General features: G+C 38.2%; 1 protein-coding gene across 2 annotated transcripts in view; it reads right to left on the reverse strand.

The window, feature by feature from the left end:
* Positions 1-14,171, reverse strand: part of gcgra (glucagon receptor a) — a 48,709-nt gene that overhangs the window by 17,984 nt on the left and 16,554 nt on the right. The window lies entirely within an intron of this gene.

The raw sequence follows: 14,171 nt of genomic DNA on the forward strand, positions 1-14,171 counted from the left end.
CCTGGACATAACTACTCTTGTCTGGCCGGGTCAGGACTGGTCCACCTAAGATAACGGTACTCAATATAACACATTTAATGCCATCAGACATGTTGTGGTCTTAAACCAGTTTCATCCACTACTAGACTGATTTTTACAGCAACATTATGCATTTAAAACAAGCAAAAATGTTGGCTTTCATTTAAAAAAATTCAGCATCTTTTCCAGGTCATTAGGAAGCTGAATATATGCCAATAACTTCCTGTCTTATGACATATGCCATGTATTACAGTTTTCCAGGGATTTTCCTTCTCCATGCTCTGTCTTCCACTCTTGTACTTAAACTATCAGACACTAATGTCCACAAACACAAGTCAGCCTTGCAAGGCTTAAAAATGCAAAGTTAAAGCAAGATCATTTGGGAAGACATGCATGTTTGTGATCTAGACTAGGTCTTTGGTGCCTTCTCTGTAGGACTATGAGAACCACAGTGACCATTTGGTGAGAGCTGAGATGGAACTAATGGGCAATGAATTATGAGGCTAATTAAAACGTATGCATTTTGCTGCTATAATCGCCCACTTGAGCCTCTACAACTGTGATCTCCCCCTTAGCGCTGTCAGTCCATTTTGTTTTCAGATCATAAATGGCTCATTGATGCACATGTTGTTTAGCCCAACTAACTCTGTTCCAAGAAATAACCTGGAGCTTTGCTATTGTTGCACATCTGATTGATTGTAATGACAACTGAGACTTGCAGAGGCAATGCCAGTTTTGACCTTGTGAGTTGTTTGAGCCTTTCCTTAGGTTATTTTATACCAAAACAATTTAGTAGGACCAAATCTTTCTTACTTTTTTCTTTTTTGTCTGCTTTTATTGAAAGGATAAACAGCTGCTTGTTTGAATGATGCCTGCATGACCATTTATTTATTTTTGTATAAAATAATAAACTTAAAATCAGAAGTGAATGACGCAAATGCCCTGAATGTCAACATAAAAACCGTTCTGTTCAAGTGCACGTTGGATGGCTTAATACAATGGGCACTAACAATTGTTGTTGTTTGTTAGAGAGTACTTACCTTTAATTTGAGTACACTGTCTAGCAAATATTATTACAAAAGGAGAGTATGTGTGTATGAATGTGGGGCAGAGGGGACAAGCAAAGACTAAAAACAAGCCTACTGGAAAACACAACAGCCTTTCTGCTCAGAAAGTGTCCCTGAACAGCTATGCATCATTCAGCTTTAAAAATGAGAGGAACTAGTAAGACTTAAGGCAAAAACCCTCCTGCATAATCCATCTTAAGATGACTTTATTTCCCACTCATGAGGGTTGTGTGCATTTTTTAAATGCCAGGAAAGTGGTTCACCGTTTCTGAAAAAATAAACCAGAGATATTAATCAAACTGAAAACCCTTAAAGCAAAAGTGCAGCACAACTGTTGTCAAGCTATAGGCCATGAAGTCTTTCTGCTTCCCATACTTCGACTAAATTAGCCAAGGCACAGCATTCATGCTCAAACATCAGGGCTGCAGATGCTAAATTGAGCAGAACAGAGCTGAGAAAGAGCTCTACTATCTGATAATAAGGTGAAGCAGAGTTCAGAGGAGATAATGCACCATGCTGCAACATGCTTTACAGGTAGGAAGCAGCAGTAAAGACAGGACATCATCACATTCTGCTTGACTAAACTGATCTTTATGGCATGCTAACCCAGAAGCTTCAAATGGTTTGTCTATTTGAAATAACATAAATTAAATTCAAATAAATTTATTTCACAATAAAAGTTTTCTCAGGGCACTTTGCGTGGAGAAAAACTTAACAATTCCCTTTGGGCAAACACTTGCTGACAATGGGGAGAAGAAAAACCTTTAATGGGATAAAACATCCGGCAGAACTAGATGGAGGGACAGCCAACTACCTCTGCCAATTAAAATGAGGATACATCAAGAAAAAAAAGACAGCATGGGAGAGAGACAATAGCAATAAGCAGTGGGAAAGTTTGTCAGATCACAAAATGAGGAACAGGTTCTTCCTGTGTCAGCTGGGATATTTTAAAACCCCTGGAAGCATCAGCAAGATAAGGAAGGCATGGCCAGTTAATGAGTAGAAGATGGTTCCTTCTAACCATTTACCCACTCTTCAGTACAAGTGTATGTTATTTTCAGTGTTTCCCATTAAGTCTTTAAAAAACAAAATTCCCATAGAACATCCTGCCAACTGCATATGGAGTGATCAGGCATACAGCCAACACATGTCAAAGATGCTTTGAGAGAGGTATTGGATACAGGATCTGCATAATGTCTTTCATGGTAAAGTTACATTTAGGTCACTGTGACTCCAGAAATTCATCCTGACAGACCTCTTCCTGTCCTACATTACCACACTCCAAATCATCAAATATTTAATACAAGCATTCCAGCGCTTTTGTTTAATTTGAAAATCCATGCTTAAATGCTGCTACTGGGTTTTCTCAGCCTGTGTGATTAGAATTTATTTAAAAAAATGAACTAAGAGACACACATTTACAAACAGCAGTTCAGTGACCACGAGGTTGAGAGAGCACAGCTCTCACACCAGTATCCAGGGTTTGAATCAAGGAATATGATGTTAGGTTTAGGTAAATGCTTTGGTTGAGAGAAAATGTCTGGTTATGATTTAATTTGCGTAAATGTGTTCTCTTTTTGCAACAAGGTGTGCATAACTGGAAAGCAATATCTTGGTGAGCATATTATAATGTTCATTATCAACATGCAATTTGTCATATGTCAGTCAACATCATAATCTGGTCAAAGAATAAATCAGGGTCACACATTAGATCCCAGGTCCAAGTCCAGGATCCAATGACATAAATAAGTCCAGAGGGTGACTGCTAAATTTGCTGTTGGAAAGACAGATAATTACAAAGTGACACAAAATTATTACAAATGAGTTCAAAATTATCAGGACAAAATCTGAAACTCCTTAAAAAAACAAGTAAGCAACAGCAGCATGTTCGTATAAATTGATCAGTGTGTCAGCTGATTATTATGCATGACTATTAAAAAAATAGTCATACATGTGTGTTTCAGATATTTCATAGTCTTCAGTACAGCTGCTGGTTATCTTTGCTGTCCACCAGTGCATTTCTAAATTATTAATATAGCAGGATTCCATTCTGCCATCTATTATAAGATGACAGGAACTGTAAGATATGAGCGTAGAGGTAAGTTCAAACACAAACGAAGCACAGGTTCTCATTCACTATCTCCGATGTGGTTAACCTCTGAACTGCTCAAGCTGTTTGTCACTGACCCCTTCACAATGTGGGACTGCAGTTTGGAATGTGATCCATCTATGACGTGAGGATACACGAACAGCATCAATAACCCAGCAGATGGACACACCAAGCCTCCTTTGTGTGCTGGTTATTTACGTGTTTTAACAAACATTTCCTGTTCAGAGGTCAAATCTGATGAATGTGGGTGGTTAACAATGACAAACCATTGTGTAACAGTGGAGATGTACCTGTATTGTGTGTGAGTGAATGTACAAAGCTTTTCTGTGTTCTACATGAGCATGTGTGTGGGAAGTATTTGGTGCTGATGGGATGCTACTCTTTCATCAGAAGTGTTGGACCGAGAAACTACGTTTGCGATGAAGCAACAGCTATCCTGCAGGGAGCCTTTGATCATCATGTTCATCATCCTACATTTTTCTGCTGTTTTTGTGGCTCAACTTGTTCAAAACAAGATTATCACAGCAGATAAACTTAAATGCGAAACTGAGTTTGATTGGTTTTGGCTCATAATCTGTGCTAATCTTAATATGAAGCACACTGATGCACAGAAGCACAGTAAATGAATAAGTTCTCTGTGAGTTACATGTAGAAATCCTCATACTGGTCATGATTTCTCCTGCTAAAAGACCTCAGTGATGTTTTACTCAATGGTCTCCATGTTTCTGCTGAGCAGAAAACCTGCTGAAAGTCTGTTTTTGCTGAGTCATACCCAATTGCTTTTAATCCTTTCCTACATAAAATAAAATAATAAATAAATAAAATACACTGAGAAAACAAATATTCACAAATTCCAGCTTGTAGATGTAAATCAAGTACACACTGCAAAAATTAATCTGCTGGAGAAATACAAAGTTCTGGATATGTAGAAAGGTGTAGAAAGAAGATATTTATATTTTACAATTAAACATACAACATAAGTAAAAGTGCTTTCATGTTTACATGCAAAACTCAGCACTCAAAGTTTTCAGTCTGTAGCTTTTTAGTGACTGATGTGAATTTTGAGCTCATCTTAACACTTCAGTCTTTTTGGAAATACTCCATTCTGTCATAAATCGGGCTGTTTAATCAGGACGCAGATGGCTTAGTTGTATTGAACTACAGTTTCTAAAGCTTTATTTATATATGCACAATTCTGTTAGTTTCCTCCTGGGGGGGGGGGGGGGTAAAGTAAACCAAGACTGTGCTGCTCTTCATCACCAAAATGACAAAATATGATTAAAGCTAAACAACGCGGCCAGTTTCAGCAAACAGCAGAAAAACAGAGGGGAGATGCTGTTTGTGGTCTCGGCTTGGCAGGAAGAACACTGTATACACTTGAAACATGAACAGCATTTAACTTTTTTTTTTGACTCTACCTAGACTTGCCAATATCACTTTGAGGAGTTTGTTCTGTATTAAAGCCTCTCTCTCTCTCTCTGTCTCTCTATACAGTACATATATATATGTATATATATATATATATATATGGTTTGTCTGTGGTCCAACAGCCCTAATATATTAGGGTTGTCAAATTATTAAAATGTTTAATCAGATTAATGACAGTTTTCAAATTAATTAGTCATGATTAATCACCATTCAAGATTATGCCTAGAGTTTGCCCATTTTTACTGTATCAACAGAACGAGCCAATGCTTACACATATTTACTGTTAACTGACCTTCCCTTGGGTAAACGGGTCAGATATCCAATGGTCAGTAAATGCAGCATGTAATGTACTTCTATATGCTGTTCTAAATCATCTCTACCATGTCCTTGATCACAATTCAGAATTCATTTATCATCCTTTCACCAACTGTCTCCATGGTGATAATTTCTGTTATAAAACCACCAGATGTGAAGACTGAAGTTAAACAGCCAACGTTGATGAAGAAACTCTGATAAAACTGATGATCTGGCTGTGTTTGTGCAGCAGAGATAAAAGTCCTACAGCAGCATCTCCCAAAGTAAACAACTGTTGATAAAATAGATCAACAGCTGTTTATTTCACAAGTTTTTCTTCAATTTTTTTACATTAGATGATCACTTTAGTTGTATTAATCAGTTCCATATTTCATAAAATCTAGACCTTAAAAAAAAAGGTCTCATTTGTGCCCTTCTTTTTCTAGTCAGTGGCCCTGTCTGGCCCCCCAACAGATCTTTTCTAGACCCGCCCCTGCATAGCTGAAGTAAAACCCACTACCACCAGCTGTGTTCGAGAAGGTCCTGTCAAAAACAATACTTTGAGGTAAATATGTGCTGATGTGAACCATGAACCACTAGTTTCCTCCTTCTCAGCTGGACCATAAACAACGGAACAATATGAGAGGAGAGGGAAGAAGCAGCTGCTGCACAAACAGAGACAACACTAGAGCAGACACATTTGTGTAAAACGCAGGATACGTTAAAGAAAAATTAATATAATATGGGGAAAGCGCACATGTGGAACCCTCTCACCAGGAAAGGAGTGAATGTTAAAACACCCTCATTCTCCACGAGGGCGACGTCCATGGGTTGCTCCATTAATGTTGTGTTTATTCTCAAGTTCATCCATAAAGCCAGCTGGTTTATCTTTTCCATCTTGCCTCTTTACACCCCACCGCCATAACAGAGAAATGACGGATGTACAGGGCTCATCATGCCGTATGTATATATATGTATATATATATATATATATATATATATATATATATATATATATATATATATTATTGCTGGGCAACGATTAAATTTTTAATCGCGATTAATCGCAGCATGTCTTGCAAATAATCGCGATTAAAAATTTAATCGCATTGTTACGCGCAAAATGTCTCTTTCCTTTAAAAAAAGGCCTACAGCTATAAAAAGAAAATGCAGTAAGTTTTGGTTTACAAACACTACATCAGGGGTCTTCAACCTGCGACTCTGAAGCTGCAAGTGTCTCTCTGGACCTTCCACAATGCCTCTAAATACGTGGCTAACATATTTTTTTTAAATCTATCTTTCTTGTCATTAGGTTGGAATCCATGGACTTTTTTTTCCTTTCTTTTACATCATTTTCCAGAAATATCTACATTCCTTAGCAGAAAGTCAGAAAGTCTGTCTATCCTCTTTTTTTTATAAAGGTTTTATGTTTTTCTTTATTTTAAAACCTTAAAAATGGAAATAAAAATGTGGTTCTTCAAAAATAACAAATATCCTATGGTGGCTCTTCATTAAAAATATATATTAACTTGCCTTTTTTAAAAGTCTCGTAACATTTGCGTCTCTAAAGTAGTTTTATTTAGCTGGCTGAGGGAAAAATGGCTCTTTGGATTGGAAAGGTTGCAGACCCCTGCACTAAACACATAAACAGGTTTAGCAGCAATTTTCAGATAAAATATTTCTTCATATATATTTATAAAATCAAATATTTATGAGAAAGAAGGATGAAATGTTCAGGATTTACTAACTAAAAGGTAAAAAGTCAGCAGGATGAATTTAAAGCTGTGAAGCTGCTTCCTTCTAAACACAGAAGGAACAATATGTGGTGAATATCAGAATCAGGTGAACAGACAGAAAGAAGGATTAGAATCTCATAGCTTCTAGATGGTGAGGAGAGAGAAATATTCACAATATGCACAATAACTTCCATCCATGCACCTTCAGTGTTTTATTATCCAGATTTCTGGCATATAAATTCTCTGAACTTTTATTTTCAGCCTCCGCTACCGGGAGTTAAGGGGTTAACATCTCGTTTCCGAGTATAACGTCAGGTCTGTAGATGTAAACATAAACATGTGTGGTATCCACAGAAAGTCCAGAATCTCAGCTACCAGCTCAGTAAAACCATTTCTATCACCAGCAAACACAGTTAAGACAACAAATTATTTAAAGAGCAGCTACAAAAACTCTGAAAAATATGTAAACACAAATGATGTCTCCGTTGTCCACCCCACGGCATGAACACGAACAAACGGCTCCTCGACTGAAAGCTCACATCTCACAGATTCCACAGCTGGAAGTTTCATCTCGATATGACCAAGATTCACCGAACCAGAGGCAGAAGAAGACCAGATTTATGCTTCACGTTAGTAAAAGTTAGAAAGCATATCTTACCTTTGCTGTCTTGCATAAATTAAACCCGCATTTATTTTAAATAATAATAATAAAAATGTTTCCCGTCCAAAAATTACGACGTTCTGTCGATCTGCATGTATTTTGACAAAGAGAAACGTCGGTTCTTTTTTTCTTCTTCCTGTTCCAGACAAAAAACATCTCTTTATTTTAATAAACCCGCTCTCTCCCGATCACGTCAGACGCACCGCTGCAGTAGGGAAGAGAGACATGGATGCCATGTTTCTGTCATCAAAGCCAGCGGCCAGCAAAAAAATAAATAAAAAAATAAAAAAAAAAATTAAAAATAGAAAAAAAATAACGCGCGATCTAAAAAAATTAATGGCGTTAATTAAGCGTTGCGTTAACGTGCGATTAACGCGTTAACGTGCCCAGCACTAATTTATATATATATATATATATAATAGTCAAAAATCTAAATTCTTGTTTTGCGTCTGTAATGTATTAATGGCATGTTTATTTACTTGTATGTAAATAGAAGCAGACAAAAACACTGCACTGATTAGATAAGGCAAGTGTATTTAACTAACATTAAAGTTAGCATACCTGGAGTCAAAGTCCTCAGCTGATGGCAGTTTTTAGTGTTTGGTAGTCATTTGCGAGTATAAATTGAGACATCCACTGCTCATAGACAGACTCAAGAGCTGTATTTACATTTTAAGGTATAGTACTTGTTCACAAGGGTTTCTGTGTTAGCTTTATATTTTACAACAGTATGGTGGTGTCTTGACATTTAACTGCTATGCTTGTGTGATGGTCACAAGTAGCAGTGATAGTTTGATGGTTGCTGCGCCCACACAGATGTTTTCACTTCAAGCTGTACATACCTCACTTCAAGAAGTTAGGTGCAGTTGCAGGATGGGAAGTGACAAGACGTACAAGGATACTAACAGGATATGTATTTTTTAATTCCAAATTATTTGAATGACTTCAGTATCATTATGCTAAACTTGCTTGAGTATTAAAATTGAGGCAAATACAGTTTAACCACAATCAGTTTAGCTCCCAACAACTCATAGATCCAGTCCAATGTTGGATGTTGGCAGGCAATGCCAACCAGTGGGTTGTGTCAGCATACAAAAAAAGCATATATGGCACATAACTAGAGAAGCCTTTCAGAGTTTTCTCTTGAGGATAAATAGGACTTGTCACAGTCATAACTCACTCTGTCACATTCGCGCCAACTGAATTTAGATTTGGAATAAACAAGCAAGAAAGGAGCAGTGTCCAAAGTAGCCTGTCAAGGCTTGGAAGTCAACACTACAAACCAAACACACTCTTTCTGTTGTATGAGAACACAAAACATCCTTTACTCTAACCTTTATCAAAACCATAATCTTTGCCAAAACTAATTGGCGAATAAACTGCAAAACCTATTTGTTTCAGCAGTTGAGTGACCCTGTAAAAGTCAGGATTAGCAACAAAACAAGAAACACTATTTTCTTGTGTCAGGGCTGACTTATGACACTCAGTGATGTAATGCAACCACGCTTAGTTCAGGGACGAGAGCAATTGTTTTACAAACACTGTAATCTGAAGCAAGACCACACTATAAACTGGCCTAATTAAGCCCAATAAGGGAAATAAACAAGTACAACATGTAAAAGAAGAGAGGGGGGGGAGAATAGTTTCACAGACACACTTGAGAAGCAGAAAAAAAATAATTACTGTAGCCCAGGAAAAAAAAGACTTGGCAGAGTCACAAAGATAAAAAATTTTCAAGATTGATGATCACGATCAGGAAATATTAAGACACATCAGTCTAACACTAAAGTGACCCCTCACAGCAGATGATGTGAGTACTGTATGCACCATAAGAAATGCTACAAACAGAAAGGAGGAAATGAGGCTCCAGAACAAATCACAGATAGCGATGAAACAGAGATAAACTGAAGAAAAACATGCAAAAGATGTAAATTAGTTGATTTCCTTGTTAGAAACATTCCCAGTTCGCTTCTATCACACATAAAATCTTGTGAGAAGTGCTGGACATCATTACGGCCCTCTTATCACCGCCTATCACAGTACTGTTTAATGTTTCAATGATTTCTCTAAACAGACTCATCAAGGTGAAGCATGACTTTTCTACTTTGTACCCACAAAACTTTGCTGCAATTCGAGCTTTCATAGGTGCTGGCAGGCACTGTTTATGTTCGCTAATCCCCTGAGCTTTGCTATGCTGCTCTGTCATTAGCCTGGATTTTATCACGCACTTGACTGGGAGGAGGTATGTCATATAAGGTGGTAGGACTGCACAGTATTTTGTAACCGGTACATAGCTACACTGAATCTCTTAAACCTTATTTAGTCAGACAGTTTAGCTCAAAAGAGGAAAAAAAATCTATCATTTGTGAAGGAGAAGCTGCTGGAGAAGAGGCTGCACCATGTGCTCAGAGGCTGAAAGATGGAGTTGTAATATCTGTGGAGTGGTAACTTACTGCTATTAACACTTTATTATGGTATCAATGACACAATTGGACTTCAAATGCAGCTTAGCACTAATGACTGCAAAAACACCACAAGATGAGGTAAACAGGGAGAAAAAGAGGGTAAACAGACTGTACAGATGATGACTTCATGTGTTTCTCCTACATTTTCATTTTTATCTTAATTTAGTTGTGGTTTTGTCTACATAAACATTGTGAACAACATCTCCTGTACAGCAGGAAAGAGAAAAATTATACTTCAGGGACATTACAGAATCCACATAGAGAGCGTTTAACAGTCTCTCCAGCAATTTATATAAATAGAATCACTACAGTAATAGAAAGGATAAGGCTTGTATTGTTTATGTTACAAAAACGCCCCACAGATACTGAGCCAATATTAAATTTGTCCAACTAAGAAGTATGATCAAGTACCATAAGTCTGATGTTTATTTGGAAAAAGATCTTTAATTTGAATGCTATTAATATCCAGTTAAATCCTTGTGGAGAGCATTTGAGTTAAAAAAATAAACTCAACATGTTTATAGAGGATGTTCTTGAATGCAAGACATAAAATTAAAAGACATTTTTAGATGTTTATAATAGCTGCTTCCTATTGTCCCACATTCTTATGTTTTGCTTTATGGCTGCCATTCTCCTCTGTGCAAATGATGGTGTGCCAACATCACAATCATTGTTCCAGGTGCGTTGGTGTTATTTTTGCACCTCCTGATTTTTGTACCCTTGTATGTGTTTCTGAAAGTATCTGTACAACCTGTCAAATCCCTAGAACAAAGTACAACTACCGTAAATCCTATTAAAGTGTTAAAAATGCTTAAAAATGGAGATAGAAATTGAAACTGTGTAGTCACATTTTGTGTGTGCAGATTCTGCTTCCCATAAGACTTCTTTTAATAAATTTTTTTAGTTTCATAGCATGATGTCACACACCATCTCTTTGTGTTGATCTCCAGCCATGTGTTTACCAGCCGATCTGGCCGCATGTTCATGAACGTTCATATGAATCACTGCCGCCTCTCTCGTCTCAAAGCCCTAGGCCCTCCCTCCCTCCCTATAACAGGCTGGGCCAAGCGAGCAATGGCAGCTCAAATTTTCAAAGCGAAATGGCAGAGAGCGGAACAAAATGTTCACCAGGATCAATCAGGTTCAACCAGGATCCAACATTACCTCTTAAAACCTATGGTCTTTGGTGAAAAAGTCATCGGACAAAGAAAGGAACATAACCTGGATTAACACTGGACTCAGTGGTGTAGTCTAGTTTATTCTAGTGGGTATACTCTGATCCACACATAACTGAGATCATGAAAGACTGGTTATGTGTTATCTAAATGTAAACAACACAAGATGTATAACAGCCATTCGTTTCCTCATGGGTATCCTTCACCCCAGGAGCTTTGCCTGCTTGGAGTGGGGTTGTTGCCGTGGTGATCGCCCTTGTCCCAGTGGCTGGGGGTCCTGCACTGCAGTCCAACAGCTGTGATGTGGACTCTGGGCTGCCCTGATCTGGGTGGTTGCTGTGGTGGTCTCTTTGGAAATGGGTGGGCTGGCTCTCGGTGTGATCGGATCCCCAAGATATTGTTTCCCCACAGCAGCGTCAAGCCAGATGTTTATTACTTTTATTACTTTTGTACTAATAAACAGAAACTGTGGAGTTCTTGTTTGTGTATAATGTAGGGAAGGGGGACGGCTCTGTTTGTGCATATATGTGGATGTCTGTGTGACTGTGAGAGACACAATGATGGGTGTGTTCTTAATTTGCTATGTCATTTAGTGTGTGAAGGCTTGTTTTACTTTAATATGCATACATTTTTATCATCGTGTAAAGCACTTTATGTTGCCTTTGGCAAGAAAAATGCTTAATAAATAAAGTTTGATGTGAATTGATTAACAGCTGCACTTTAACTAACCAGTGAACAGCCACTGAGAGAACAAGACAAATCTTCAATAAATAAAAATTCATGAAAAAATATAGAGGCAAACATTCCTCTCTTGGAATAGCTTGAAAAATGGCACTCATGTAACACACATAAGTAATTTATTTGATGGTGTACAAGGTGTCCTTATTAATGGACATTTAAGATGACTATGAATTGTCTTAATTTTTATTTAACCATAATAACATGCAAATATAGCGTTAACTTTGTACATTTAAATAGTTTCCACCAGCTTTAAATGTCCAACATTTACTTAACTTTCCATTTATCCTCTCTAACCAAAGATGCCTGTTTTTAAATTCCCCTACCAGACTCCACAAGACCGGCCAGGTCGAAGTCTCATCTACGAGCACGCGCACACACAGAGAAAGAGAGAGAGAGAGACTCACCGGGGCCCCGTTTCAGAAAGCAGGTTAAACAAACTAAGTTTAAAGTGCAACTCTGGGTTGACCAACTCAACCTGCTTTCTGAAAACGCGGCCCAGGTTGGACGACAGGGTCAGGCTCTCCTCCCCGCCCGTATGTGTAACTGCAGTGTCCCCCGAATCGACAGTGGAAACAGCACCAGTAGCAACACGCTCACTGACACACTGAAACAGTGTGATTTGACTTTGTTTTCTTTTCATGTTTTTTCTCTGCGTTCCCTCTCCACTAACAACGCGTACCGCCCAAAACATCTTATTCCCCTTCTTTTTCTGCTGCTGCTGCATCTTCTTCCTCTCATCCGCCACTCTTTAATTCGCGGTTGTCTAGCAACCAGCCACCAGCTGTTAAGGACCGCAGGTCAGGATCAGGACAGACGGTCAAGCTGCTTTCTCTCTGCGGCGGCTCAACGTCACTTTTGACAGAATTCCTCATGGTCTAAACGGGCCGGCTTCGTGGCTAATTTATGATCGGGAAAGTGAAAGTTATGTCACGAAACATGTTGATACGAATCTTTTAGCATTATTTTGTGGTTATACGGAAATTTGTCACCTTTTCTAGTGGGTATACGGCGTATACCTGCGTATCACGTAGACTACACCACTGACTGGACTTGTATTTCCAAAGAAGAACAAAGAGCTAAAGAGGCTACACTTTGACTCAGAGCTAGCTCTTCTCCTGGACAGAAACAACATAAACATTATAAGTTACTTCAACATGTTCTACAAACTGGGGGGAAGACATAGAGAGAGATGTGGCTTATGACACACTTTGTTTTGGTCTACAGGCAGTTTTTTGTTACTATATAGATTACAGCAAACCTTGCAGTGAAAGAATTTTACTTTTTGCCCCTTTAACAAAAAAAAAAAAAACATTGATAAGATGAATCATTTTAGGGAGCAGCTATGGACGTTTGACTGCAGGTGAGCTTGAATGCTTTCAGTTTTACAAAACCTTCTTTCTCAAAAAAAAAAAAAAGTGTTTCTCTATTTCAACCACTGCACCCATGTGGCGGCGGGAAGCTAAAATGGGTAGTTATGTGTTTGTGTGAGATGAGAAGCAGTGTGCTGAGGTTTGATCAGTTCCTTAGTAATGAACACTTCACATTCAAAACGTGTAATGTACTGGGGACCTATAGGGACATTGCAGACATACATGTGACACACTGTTTCACCTAAAATGTTATCACTGCCACATGTTCTGTTTTTATCTTTAATTTAGAGCTATCGCTCAATATGTTTACCATAATTATACTTTCTATCCAGCAGATCCAGAAGTTCTATCTGATGTCTTTGGTGTGCCTCTGAGCAGAATAATCCAGCAACTAGTGTAAGAGCACGGTTAAAGATCAAAGCCACGACAGGCCAATAACAGTGAAGTATAACCTATACTGAGCCTTAACTTAACAGACATAAAGCAAGTTAAATTTATTTGAGCTTGGTTTCTTTGTGGTATTGGCTGACGACAATAAAGAAATAAAATAACAGCCCATCTTCTTTAATCTCCAGGAAACAGCTGTGAATTATTGCTTTGCTCACTAAGATTTTCCCAGCTGCTTACTTTCAAGCCTTTAGGCCGCTACAGTGATTCAGTGAGAGATATTAATGTACTTTATATGTGTGTGAGAGTGTGTGTGTGCAGCAGGTTCCTGTGAGCTTTCTCAGATCTGACAGTAATGTTATCCCAGGTGGCAAAAAAGTGACTCATTACAGGACTGAAAGCTGCATTCTGGCTCAGTGTTGATGAAATAATTATTACCTGAAGAATAAAACACATAGAGGTCCAGAGTCAGGAGCTATAATGTAAAGTTTGTTGGTTAAGTAAACCAAGGTGATTTGTCTCTTTTCTTCTCTCTTCCCACAGTTCCTGTCTCTCATTTTCTTCTTGAATAATCTTTGTTATCTCGCCCAGTACTCCCCTTATAGCACATATGTCAAACTGGTCCAGCAAAGGGCCGTGTGGCTGCAGGTTTTTGTTCCAACCAAGCAGCAGCACACCAGATTTGACTGATTCAATCAACTGATCTCAGTCTTCAGACA

The sequence above is a fragment of the Melanotaenia boesemani genome, chromosome 2 (assembly GCF_017639745.1).
Source record: "Melanotaenia boesemani isolate fMelBoe1 chromosome 2, fMelBoe1.pri, whole genome shotgun sequence".
Classification (NCBI taxonomy): Eukaryota; Metazoa; Chordata; class Actinopteri; order Atheriniformes; family Melanotaeniidae; genus Melanotaenia; species Melanotaenia boesemani.